Here is a 13425-nt window from a genome sequence, read left to right on the forward strand (position 1 = left end):
CAGGGACATACGAGAAGCTGCCCTCATGGTCAGGAGAACGTAAGAGGCCAGAGCTCCCGGATGTTCAGTAGAAGAGTTCACCTCCACCTGCTTCGATAAGTACGTGGTGGCCACTGAAATGGACTTTCCATCTTCATATCCCTGAGACTCTTCCAGCAGATTAAGCATAAATACCGACAGGCCAGTCCACTGCGTGCGGACCAGAGTTCAGCTGCAAGAGATTTTATCCAGACTGAAGCCAGCAGGTCTTATTTGTCTCTCTGCTCTTAGATGGAATGGCTCAACAACATCACTGCCAACATAAATGACTTGCAGATAAACGAGTCAACTCTGTCCCCTTTGTGTTTCTCTGCACACCGAACAACGGAAGCTCTAGCTACAGAATCCCATTATCAAAATGAAAGAGATGTTTCTTTTTTCCATTAGAAGGCCCAGCGACGGCAGCAGATTGATTTTTCCTTATGAGTGCTTAATTACGGACGAGAGGCATCTGCAGCGGAGACGGTGCAAGAGAGGAGGGAGACCACTTGAAGCATTCTGAACAGAAAAGACCGAAACACTAAAGATAGCAGTTGTATGACACATGTGCCGCCCCCTCGCCGAAAGGCCAATCATCTGCGGAACACAAGGCCCTGCTATGAAAAAATAATGTAAGAGGACTGCAGTGTTCATCACACAAAACACCACATATGTTTTGGATGTAACAAACAGCAGACTGATTATTTAGCTACTCTTTGACGTTCAGACGTGGAGCTAAAAATGTAAAGACTGTTGGTGGTGTGAAAGAAAAGAAACGAGGTGCAGTGTTGGCTTCTGATTGCTGTAATAAAGCAGGTAATGGTCCAAATTTTGTGCCGTGGACCAAAGTCTTGGACAGACTGACCAGCTGACATCGCCATCCTTATGCTGCGCCACTAATGGGGCAACAAAAAGTCACCTCGATGAGCGTGGCATTTGGTCTGACTTTGCATGAGGCACTTATATGAAATAAGTCATTTGCTGCATAATCTCTTTAACCTTATCACCAAATATTTATTCATCTCCAGGCCGCCAAGCCTCGCCGTGCGATGCCGGCCATGACTGTGCTCACTCAGCCAAAACTAAGGTGATTACTGGACGGGTGTCAGTGTTGACTGTGTGCTGGGAGGATCCAGGCCCACTGCCTGGGACACAAATGGGATTTGTCTCTCATGCAGAACATCAGACGTGGCTTTTTAGGCCGTGACGGCAGGGAGAGCATTACAAAAATCCCCGCTTCCGCTCACCTTGGAGGCCTAATGGGCGGGTTGGGCCGCCAGCGATGCAGTCATTAGCTTAGGCAGCCACTCCGGGACACAAATACGGGCTTGAAGCCACTTGACAGCACAGAAATCCGACAGAAATAACCAGGCTGAGCCACCAATGAACATTTTCCTCACATGTGGCCAGGTCAGGGTTTTGTTACAGAGCAAATACCGACTGTCAAAATGAACTTGTCAACAACATGACAGTCAAATCACAAATGATTGCACTGAAAAACGAGAATGGCACTCAGTAGGGCGCATACCTCTGCTAAGGCCATATACTCACAAAAATGTTGAAAAAATGCCCTGTCCCTCAACGTTAAGGAAAGTAATAAAAAATTCCTGGATCTGCCCCTTTAATTGGATCGGCACCAAAATGTAATGGGCTCTTCCCCGGTCCATGCCCCATCCCTCCACCAAGTTTGGTGCAAATCGGTTCAGCACTTTTTGCGTAGTCCTGCTGTCACATAAACAAACAAACAAACAAACAAACAAACAAACAAACAGACACGGGTGAAAACACAACCTCCTTGGCGGAGGTAACAAATCTACAGGAAGCAACACTGAGTTTGATATTTCGGATAAAAATGTGCCCTTTTATTCTCCACGAGGGGTCAACAACTTTTTCTTCCTGCAGCTTCCTCCCTGCTGAGGTTGTTTAGCAGCCAAACATCACAGAGCAGCATGACTCTTCACCACCATAGCACAGTTCAACATAGGTTAACACCAGGCGTTACAACACACAGCACCACAGCAGCAGCAACGAGGGAGAAAAAAAAACAGTTTTGTCACGAACGTGCAAGTACAAGCTCGCGACGCCTATGGTCAGTCCTAGTGAGAAAGATAGGATTTTAGCTCACATCACTACCACTACAGTCATATGCTACAACTACTATACTACTTACGAAATTAATTATGTGAAGAGAAAGCTGGGACTCATTATGCAGAAAGACCAATTTCAGGCTAAGTTACATAACGTAACTGTATTATAATTAATGCTTTAATGTGCACATCGGCTGATTGAAACTACTGTATGTATGGCTGGGTGGCTTAATCTATGATAAAACATCAGAATTTATTGGTGATTATTGGTGATTTGTGTTAATCTGAATCTGCAAAGCAACTACAGATGTCAGACAATTGCAGTGGAGTAAAAAGTGCAATATTTCCCTCCGAACTGTGTAGGACTACAAATATAAAGAAACATAAAAAGTACAAGTACCTCAAAACTGTACTTAAGTACAGTACTTAGTAGGTGTACTTTTTTTATTCTCCACCCCTGACTGCAGCAATTAAATTTTCTTTTTTTTTCTAAATGCTGTTAATCACTGTTGTACTAGATTTAACATAAATCCAGAATTTGAATAGGTATACTTCTTAACAAATATGACCACCGATTTTTAAAATATGTATCCGGTGCATGTGTTAAAATGTGTTGTAAAGCCAATAAAAAAAATTTCTTTCTTTTCACACCCTAACTCAAAGGTCTTTGAATTTCTCTTTAAAAAGGGTCAAACTGACTTTTTTTATTTTGCTGATTAATTTTCTGTCCATCACCTGATGGATTAATCAAACAATCACTGCAGCTCTAATTTAAACTTTTAGTGTTGAGGAGTGTTTTGCCTATATAAGTCAATTTAACTACATAAAGGGCCAATAGTTTCCCTTACAGTGTTACAGTGTTCACAATCAAACGCTGGATAAACAGTTAAATTAACACTATGGCGTGGACCACAACCTTTGGCCATTTTCAGGCTTGGAATACGGGACATTGTTGGCTTCATAGAGCTGTGACTTTTCGTCACTCAGACAGAGGAGAACTTTACGTCAACGTTCCTTACGGTTCTATTCTTTCATAAAAGCACATTAAAGCAAAGAGACAATGCTCGCACCGTATCTGGAACCTGGTGTGCGAGAGGCAGCGGTATCGCTGCTGGAAAACTTGGATCAGTTGAAAAGTCTCATTTTGAGAGGTGTGTTGTTCTCGGAGGCTGCATGAGTAACACTCGCCCCCGCTTCTCATTAATTTTCCTCATCAGTTTCATCACCTTTTCTTTTTATAAAGACAGATGATTCTGCCGTCTACATTATAAAGTCCCAGAGTGACAAATCGTTAAGTTGGGACTCTAGTCTAATTAGGATTTGCTCACATGCTGTATCTACAGCATTTGGCTGGGTATTCACTTCTTCGTGTATGAATAAAAGCTGAAAATATAAGATGTCCTGGTTATTAATGTGCACAAGAGGATTTTTTTTTGTTCTTTTAACAACTGTTTGTATTTCATTTCATGCTCTCCACCACAGAGTTTTGCTTAAAATCTCACACTGCCTCAGTTTAAAAAGGTAAGATCAGATCTGTCACAGGTTGGTGAGGAAAATGATTTTTATTGACTGACGTGCAAATCTCCCAAACAAAACAACGTAAAATCGGCTCATTCGCTGCGTTTCATCGATTATTAGTCTGAGTCTAATGACAGGAGGTGATATGTGAGATATTTCTTACAGGCGTGTTAAATCAGGCGAACACGATGCGTCTACTTTCTCTCCCTGCGTGTTTTCCCTTGTGCTGCTGCAGTTTTCTTGTTAACCCGATGCCATTAAATTCAGACTCGTGCCGCGTCCAAAGTTATGGAAACGTCGCAAATTTCAGTCTAGTCAGACTGTCCCTGTAACCCTGATGTTAAATTGACTCGGGCGCTTATTTGGACAAGACACCGACGTCAGCCTACGTCGCTACATACACGTCTGAGAGGGCCTCGTCCTGGTTTCTCAAACACTGAAATACTAGGTTGTCCCCTCAGATCTATCTGATCACCTTACCGGTGGTTTTAGTACATTTCATTTGCACTTTTCTTTGTGTTCATGTTTTTTTAAATTTGTTTAAAATTGCTAAATAGACCATTTGAAGCTCCAGAGCAGGGAGGACAGCAGCTCTGCTGATTGCATTTGTAATATCTGACATTTAATCAAGTTTGCTGATCAAACGGCCTTTCGGCAACATGACACCATAACATTATCCTCTACGGTAGGAAATATGCTGGAATTAGTCCCATATATTATATGAAAGGAAGCCTACAGCTACAAATCAAATTCTTGTTACTGCAACGTTACAAAAGGGCTGTTCTGCTTTTCTGCTAACAAAAGCAGATCTGGAGGCTGCAATTACCACTAAGCCACAATAAATTTTTTATTATTGATTATCTTTCAGTTATTCTTGTGATTTTTTTTTTTTTTAGTCAGACAAAACTAAAAATGCCCCTGAAAAGTAATAATAGTTTAATCTACATTTACAAGTTGGCACAGCACAGAGAGAAAACGTGACATCATCGGCGCACAATCAATATTCCCACACAGCGACATGAAACTGGTGTCTGGGGAAAAAATTAAATCTTGATTCAACTTTATGATCGTTTTAGAGGCCGTGGTTTGTGGTGCTGTTGCTTGTAAAAGAAAAGTGTGTGGTATCTCACATTTGAGGAGCTGCACAGCACGTGTTTAGGGTCCTAAACGACTGATCAATTATCAGACTATCATTGATCAATTTTCAGTGTTACCCGATTTCTTACCGATTTATTAATAATTCCATTATTATTCCATATTAATCGTCCATTCAGAAGCAGCAAAATCTGCCTTTTTCTGCGAGAGCATCAACCCTCTGCACAACGTCCAGCATTTTTAAAATTAAGCTTAAAATATGGTTAAAATCTACTCAGATACAGTTCACACTCATTCATGACCTGAGGTTTTTATACGTGTTTAACTTGTGTGTAGTGTTTTATACTTGTCTAATTTTATTCTGAGTTTAAGATTTCTAGAACAAAGTGTTGTGTTACATTTGCTCCACTTTCAAATCACTCATTTTTCATTGTAACCTTATTGTGCAGAAATTGCTTTTGATCATTTGTCATTTTTTAGTTGCGTCAGGACTACAGGTGCAAAAATGAGCCGTGGAGCTAACCCCGGCACATTTACATTCATGTTGTTAACGATTCATCTGCACTGTTCCATTCAAATAAATATTTAAACAAGCAAAAACTGTTTCCGATCCGACCAGAGTACACGAGCACATTGGGAGAACATGCTGCAATACAGGGACTGGGCCTCCAACCCAGCTCCCCGTTAGTGCCTTGCTCCAAATACACGCACAGCTGCTCAGACAAGCTGTCGAACCTGCAGCCTGTATGCGGTAGTGGAAGGAGTACTCAGATCCTTTACTTAAGTACTAATACCACAATCTCATACTCTATCACAAGTAAAAGTAATGCATTCAAAATCCTATGACAGGTGTATTATCAACATGTTTTTAAGAGTATCAGCAGTAAAAGTACTTCCTGTAGTTCCAGTATCACAGTGAAAGTACTTCATGTAGTTACAGTATCAGCAGTAAAAGTACATCCTGTAGTTCCAGTATCACAGTGAAAGTACTTCATGTAGTTACAGTATCAGCAGTGAAAGTACTTCATGTAGTTACAGTATCAGCAGTAAAAGTACTTCCTGTAGTTCCAGTATCACAGTGAAAGTACTTCATGTAGTTACAGTATCAGCAGTAAAAGTACTTCCTGTAGTTCCAGTATCACAGTAAAAGTACTTCATGTAGTTACAGTATCAGCAGTAAAAGTACTTCCTGTAGTTCCAGTATCACAGTGAAAGTACTTCATGTAGTTACAGTATCAGCAGTAAAAGTACTTCCTGTAGTTACAGTATCACAGTGAAAGTACTTCATGTAGTTCCAGTATCAGCAGTAAAAGTACTTCCTGTAGTTCCAGTATCACAGTAAAAGTACTTCATGTAATCACACTTTCACAGTAAAAGTACTTCATGTAGTCACACTTTCACAGTAAAAGTACTTCCTGTAGTTCCAGTATCACAGCAACAGAACTTCATGTAGTTAAAGTATCACAGTAAAAGTATTTCATCTAGTCCCAGTATCACAGTAAAAGTACTTAGTGTAGTCACACTTTCACAGTTAAAGTACTTCCTGTAGTCCCAGTATCAGCAGTAAAAGTACTTCCTGTAGTTACAGTATCACAGTGAAAGTACTTCCTGTAGTTCCAGTATCAGCAGTAAAAGTATTTCATCTAGTCCCAGTATCACAGTAAAAGTACTTCATTGTGCAGGGACCTGTCTCCTGTGACTGGTCTCTGATTCTCTCTGACGTGATCAGATCATTGATCCTGAGTCACGGAGGCCTCGGCGGCGTTTTACCGGTGGAGCCGCTTTTAGTTTAGTCCACTGGTTCCCAACCCGGGGGTCGGGCCCCTCCAGAGGGGTCACCAGGTGAACCCGAGGGGTCGTCAGATGATTCATGGGAGGGAGAGGAAAGAAGAAGAAACAAAGTTCTGAATCTCCAATTTGTGATACTGGATACTTCGGAGTCTGTGGAGCTGCTAACATCTTATATCCAGCTAAAACATGACGAAGGGCACCGGCTATGTACTGATTTTTTTTTTGTGAGGGATCATACGCCAAAAAGGATGGGAACCACTGGTTTAATCTTTAAAAATGCAAAGTATTTTATTAGTATATCATTTTAAGTTTCTATTTGTTTGTCTTTTTAATTTTTTTTGTTAAATCTTTACCATTACCATAACTACAGCTGCCAGATAAATGTAGAACAGTAAAAAGTACAATATTTCCCAGTGAAATGTAGAGTACAAGTAGAAAGTAATGCAGCAACAAACATTTATTTTCAGTTTCAAATGATCTGATTAAACTACTGATCATTTCCTCCATTAATCGATTGATTGTTTTGTCTATAAAATGCCAGAAAATAGTGGAAAGTGCTGGTTATAATTTCCCACAGCCCAAGGTAGTGTCTTCATATGTATTACTTTGTCCGACCAACAGCCAACGACCAACAACATAATCCAGTTCTCATATCTGCAGGGATGGAAGCAGCAACTGTTTGACATAACTGTTTTAAAAAATGACTAAAATTGATGATCAATTTACGAGTCATTTAACTCTGTCGATCAGCTAATCGATCAATGGTTTGCTGCTCTAGTATAAAGTAGGATAAAACAGAAATACTCGAATTGCAAGTACCTCAGAACTGTCCTCGGGTACTTGAGTAAATGTACTTCGTTACTCTCCAGCCCTGACTGTTGACAGCAGCGACAAACTTTCCTCGCAGACACACGCGGAGCAGGCGCACATCAGGCGGCAGTCAGTCACAGAAACAGACCGACGCCTCCTCATCTCCACCTGAACAACATTTGTCCTCAGAAGGTCTCGGCTTCCACCTTTAGTCAGTTTAAACCCCGGCTCTGTCCTGCCGGTTGACCTGTGTGTGTGTCTGTCTGTCTGTCTGTCTGTCTGTGTGTGTGTGTGTGTGTGTGTGTGTGTGTGTGTGTGTCTGTCTGTGTGTGTGTGTGTGTCTGTGCGTGCCGGCGCGCTAACAGCTAGCCGCTGCGGCTAACCGGCGGGAAAACTTTTCATACAGCGTCGCGGTCGGAACGAGGTTCCGGCAACGGCGGCTCAGTGTAACACGCAGGAGAGGAGCCGGGAGTCTCCGTGCTGCCGTTAAAACTCGCAACATTACCGGGGAGATTGACGCTAAAGCCACGGAGGCTAACACACCTACCGGCAACGTGAGCTCCGACTTCCTGTTGTCGTCCTGCGTCCTGCGTCTCGCCCCCGGGTCCTAAAGCCTGCCGGCTCCAGCAGCCGAACACTGGTCGTCCGTTCGTCTCAGCCTGAGCAGGACAGACGCTGGTTTTAAGTCTCTGTTTTACTGAAGATGACCTCCACTTTTCAGACTCGCTCTCAGTCTTATCAATTATTTTTAGCATTTTTTTATGTCATAAAATAAAAAAATGAATCAAATTAAATCCAAATTTCTATTAAATACATATTAGCAGGCTGTATATACTACACATGTACTGTGTACATGCACATACTGTACCAGATGTCCTACTGTATGTGTATAAAGTAACTTATTGCATCCCCCTGTTAATATTTATTTCGCTCTATTTGAGCTCCTTGCCATCTTCCGGACCCGCAGCACTTGTTTTCTTGTGTACAACTTCAGCTGGTTGACTTGTTTGTTTGTTTTTTCCCATGTGCCCACAATAGTCCTCGTTTTTGCTGTGCGTGGACGTTGTTATACTGAAGGCACCCTGTGCTGTTTGTAATCGCATTGCGAGCCACTTGAAACCGGTGTCAAATCCCCTGTATGCACAATCATACTCAATAAAGCGGATTCTGATTCTGGTGCCGAATCGATAAAAATCAACTCGTGCAGCAAATCTTTACATCTCCACTGACTTTTCCAAGGAACACCACAGATTGGGGACTGGTTTCCACCATTGCTTTCTGTTTCTTCCAGTCCACTATGAAAATAAAGTCTCAGTGATGGGAAACTGTCAGCTTCAACAGCTAATGAGCCAAAACCTGCTACAGCATGAACCTTTAACTGAATTCCCGTTTGATGAGGAGTTGACATCAAGGTCTCTACCCCCTCTGTGCTAAAACAATGTGGGGTTAAGTTCAAGGACCAGTCTGGTGATGTTCTATATTCTTCTCACTATCCATTAATCCCAAACCAATGATGAATGTATCCGCCTAAGTACAGTATTTACATGTGTATCCAAACGCTGATATATCTGATTCCTCTGAGCCACGGAGCTCCATTGTCTCCAAAAACCATTACAAACACCCCAGTGAGCCCCACTGTTGCACTGGGTGACATGTTGCTTCGTCACCACGAACCCAGTCCCGCACACATCCTCCTGTTCCCCCAAGTACTCACTAGAACACCAGATGCGGATTAATCCGCCGCTGAAAATAGTCCCAAACAAATGCACTGTTTCCTCCTGTTTGTCTGATAAAAAACTACAGTGAGCAGCTGTTTTAGAAAAAAAATACTGAGCCCTAAAAATGAAACTATATATTTAGGATTTTTTTTTTTTTTTAAAAGATTCACATCTTCAGGAGGAACCAATGTGCTTCGGAGCAGAGGGCCACAGACAGAGGAGGGAAGGCAGAAGGTACTGAGAGACGGACTAACACACTGCTGGTTTGGATCGGCCCACAGGATGTGAGGACAGTAAGAAAAATATAGAGTAGTGCCAGCCTTCATCTTTAGAAGCCTGAGGACACTCTGGACGGCTAGATGTCTTCTACTTTCGCACCAAGGCCTTTACGTTCACATTTCAGTCACATACCTGGAGCTCTTCTCAGAGCCATTCACACAGATGTTCAGAGACACAGACCTGTTAATGGACACATACAGTACACGGCGCCGTGGGGACTGAATGTGTCATCTCTCAGTTACAGAACAGAAGGGTGTCTTCAGGCCTCAACCATGAATCCAAGCTCTGAGTGATGGATATGAACACCACCCACTCACATTTACTGCAAAGGAAATGACAGCGTTTCTGATTGACTAGGTTAATGAATGATTGTGTAACTCTTTCATTTTTTTGTCAATTAACATCCGTTACGTGAACAAAACACTAACTAAACAGCTTTTTTTGGTGTTCTACATATTGGGTTTTAATAAGGTGGGAGAGAAGAAAAATATATCCGAAGCAGGAAAAACGGATGATTGTATTATTCTTACCCCATAGAGCATCATGGTCCGTGAGACCCCAAACAATGAGGAAGCAAAGCCAGTATCAACAAGACACAACCCAAGACCTCACATGACGTGAAAGTCATTTGACTTGTTTAATTTTGCCAAGCTTTTATGAAAAATGGGGTCATCACGATTTGCCAAAGATGTCGCAACATAAAAGTGTTCACGTAATTCCACATGAAGTCGCTGCACCAGAGATCTGTGAAGTGGTCATTGTGTAACATCGTGTTCCAGTGGCTGCTTGCTGCCAGTTTTTCACTGAGCACAATGCAGTTAAGATCAAATACAGTAACGGTACAAACAGTTCCTGCCGGAGAAAAGAGCCGTGGCGGAATTAGAGACGAAGGAAAAGTACCGTTCGAAATGGGAACTCGTACCAATTCCGAGTTTTAAAGGAGGTGTTTCTCTTTTATGATAAGGAGTCTGGATTCTCCTTCAGGGCTTAATTAACAGTGGAATGTAGAAACCATTATCAGACCGGCAGCCTGCGGTCCTCACAACAGCGTTTCCAGTACATTTCGAGTACTCCATAATGTTTGCTGAGGAGCCACAAATGAGAGGTTATATAATATTACTGATGAGGACCGGTTACAGGGCATATTTTGGTTCAATTCTCAACACTGAGCATGTAATACTACTAAAATGTATGTGTTTGGTACCTTGCAAAGTGGATTTACAAAGGGATTTATGTCCCTAGACCAAAGTTGGTGCCCAAGAAGAGTAAAGTGAATAAAGAAATATTGGGAATAGAATAAATTAAAGGTGCCATGCAAATGTGGAGCATAGGTGCAAAGCACAGTGTGAGGCCTTGGTGGATTTGCACCATGGATGAATTATGAGACAACGGGTCTCTTTGCAATTGTTCTGAATGTTTTTCTGGATGTTTAGAATCTCATTGTAGATATATTTTTCTCTGTGTGGTTGTTGTTTGGTTCTTTGTGGTCATTTTGCAGCTCTTTTTGGTTGTTTATCGTCTCCTCGTGGTTGTTTTGTGTCTCTTTATATTAATTTTGCACTTTTTTGTGGAGCATTTGCGTCTCATGGTAGATGTTTTGCGTCCCTGTGGTTGTTTATGTCTTTTTGTACTCATTTTGTGCTTGTTTTGCATCTCTTTGTAGCGGTCTTGTGTCTCCTAGCGGTTGTCTAGCAACCCTTTGTGGTCGTGTCTGACTGTAGTCATTTTGCGGTTGTCTTGTGTGTCTTTTACTGAGATTTGCAGGTGAAGCCCAGGGGCCCTCTGAGCCCTTGTGCCCCGTTGGCCCCTTCAGTAATCGACCTATGATTTGCACTAAAGGGGAAAGTTGCAGGAGCGGCTGAACAATCAATGCCTTTTGTCAGTTGATAGACTGGGCCCAGGGAGGGCAATATCCGTTGGTGTGGCAAGATATCTCAGCAACTACTGATCCTACAGTCAGTGCGGAATATTCATCAAAGAATATTCATTTAAAACCATCTGTGTGTGGGACGTATTCAACACCGCAGCCTTGGGACTTTTAGTCCTGTTTCTTTGTTATATGTATTTGCTACATTTTTCTCTCTCATAAGTCAGCTGTTGTCCAGATGTTTGATGCTGAATGCGAACGGAACGGTACATGCAATGCAGTCTCGTATTCTTGTTATTGTTGTTATGGTTTATTGTCCACGTCTCTGCAGCCAATTTCCACTGTTTTACAGCTGCAGTGTGTGTGTGTGTGTGTGCGTGTGTGCCCTAGTACATCTGTCTCCGTGAGGAACACTTTGGGTTTTGGGGCTGAGGACATTTTCACTGGTCCCTCACTTTGAGACACACCTTAAAAGGGCTGCTGTAACGGGCTAGGGGATGCATCATGTCGCTGAGGGTCCTCACAAAGATAGAAGTACACCACCGCTGTACAGGAGACGGACACAGAGAGAGACGGAGAGAGAGCAGAAGAATAAGAGCCCTCTTGGCCATTGGCTGACACTGACCCATGTGGGCGACTCTGCCCACATAATGACATCTTTTGAGGTTCCCCAGCTCTTTACAGGAGGAACACTGCAGGTGCTGAGCAGACAGTTGCTATGCAACAATTCGTCGCCGGCAGCATCCAGGTTGGACCCGAGCGGAGAGCAGCAGTCAGGCGGAGGAGGCAGTTTGAATCTGCGTTTTGAGAAGCTGGAGGTTCACCAGTGTTTCCACAGCTTCCTGGTAGGCGAGCTGTCAGCAGATTGGATTATTTGAAAGCTTAATGGAGAGAACCGGGGCACTGCGGCAGCAAAGTTGAGTACAGTGCGAAGATCTCAAAGAAGAAGAGGATGTAAATACAGTGAACACAGACCAAATTAAGTTATGCAAACAAATCAAAGTGACACTAATTTGAAGTGTGTGACAGAACAGGCTGGATGTAAGACAGCAACAGTGGTGTCAGAGGTAGACAGTGACAAACACAGAGTGAAATCTGTTAACAAGAGCGACGTGGAGTATAAAGTTCGACACAACACGATACTGATGCCGACTGCTGTAGTCACTGCTCCCGTCCGTATTTTACAGAGAGACTGCGCTGTAAGCAATGGAGGACAAAATCCTCAGTCCGCATTCGGTTGAAGTCAATATGATGCTCAGCAGTCTGAGTGAGACAAATCAAGGTGGGCTCTTTCTAAGCGACAGTCCTTTTAGTGTCAAATTTCCTCCTTGTGTTTCCAGGATACTTCCTGGTAGTCCAGTGGTCTGCCACACCGGCAGGGCGCAGTGGATAGGAGGGACGTTTTTACCGTGAAACACCGAAAGACACACATTTTGGGTGTGCATGGTTTGGAAGTGCCACCAAGTTAACGGGTTTGGTTACGTACACAAAGGCTACGTAAATGTCCATTTCTTTACATTTCCTCTGTGGTGTCTTTTGTTTCGTTTTGATTTTCAAATGCTGCTCGGACTCTTCACTCTCCTCGCCGACACTCTTTGTTCGCTCAGACACCATTTCATTTTTATTGTGTGGGCACTAGATGTTCACCAGCAGGAGACCCTGCCTCAGCCAGACCCAAAACACCACCACAGGAGTGAGCAGCGTTGGCAGATGGGTGACAGTCTCCTCCTCTTTTAGCTACAGCCCAAATATACATGGAAAAGGTTCCATGCTCACAGTGCATCGGACTGTAAATATGTCATTTTTTTAATCACCCCAAATTATCCCCCACCAGCCCTCTAATTATCTAGCATCCAAAAGCCCCTTCTCCGTTGTGGTGCTCCGGAGGCCAAATCCCCTGCAGTGACTTGTGTGTGACTGGTGTAGCTGCTTTGAGCTATTTATGAATTACGTGTATTGGCTGCATTACCATAGTTATTTGCAGCCATCTGAGCTGCAGATTAAATCTGGGTGAGCGGCACAATGAGTAACGCTGTGTTAGTTGCATAAAGGTTTGTTGCCAGACACGACACTGGGAATAAATAATACACACTATAATGCCCCCCCCCCCCAAAAAAACGCTTTGACTGAACTTTTGAATGCAATGTTGCACAAAGCGACCGTGGATTTTGTCCTCCATCTTTTACGCTGCAGTCGTGTTTTATTACCGCGGACTGGATAAAGTCAGAGCCTGTCCTTAGTG

At 42.9% G+C, this 13425-nt stretch overlaps 1 protein-coding gene across 2 annotated transcripts in view; it reads right to left on the minus strand.

Annotated features, from left to right (window-relative positions):
• immp2l (inner mitochondrial membrane peptidase subunit 2) overlaps positions 1-8000 on the minus strand; it is a 152718-nt gene extending 144718 nt beyond the window's left edge. The window contains exon 1 of one of the 2 annotated variants that reach the window (XM_040133112.1): positions 7867-7989. The gene's annotated coding sequence lies outside the window, so the exon portion shown is untranslated. Of the gene's footprint in view, positions 1-7866 lie in introns of both variants that reach the window. The other variant, XM_040133113.1, reaches the window with a different exon arrangement.
• Between the last annotated feature and the right edge of the window lie 5425 nt (positions 8001-13425).

This window comes from Xiphias gladius, chromosome 8 (genome assembly GCF_016859285.1).
Source record: "Xiphias gladius isolate SHS-SW01 ecotype Sanya breed wild chromosome 8, ASM1685928v1, whole genome shotgun sequence".
Lineage (NCBI taxonomy): Eukaryota > Metazoa > Chordata > Actinopteri > Istiophoriformes > Xiphiidae > Xiphias > Xiphias gladius.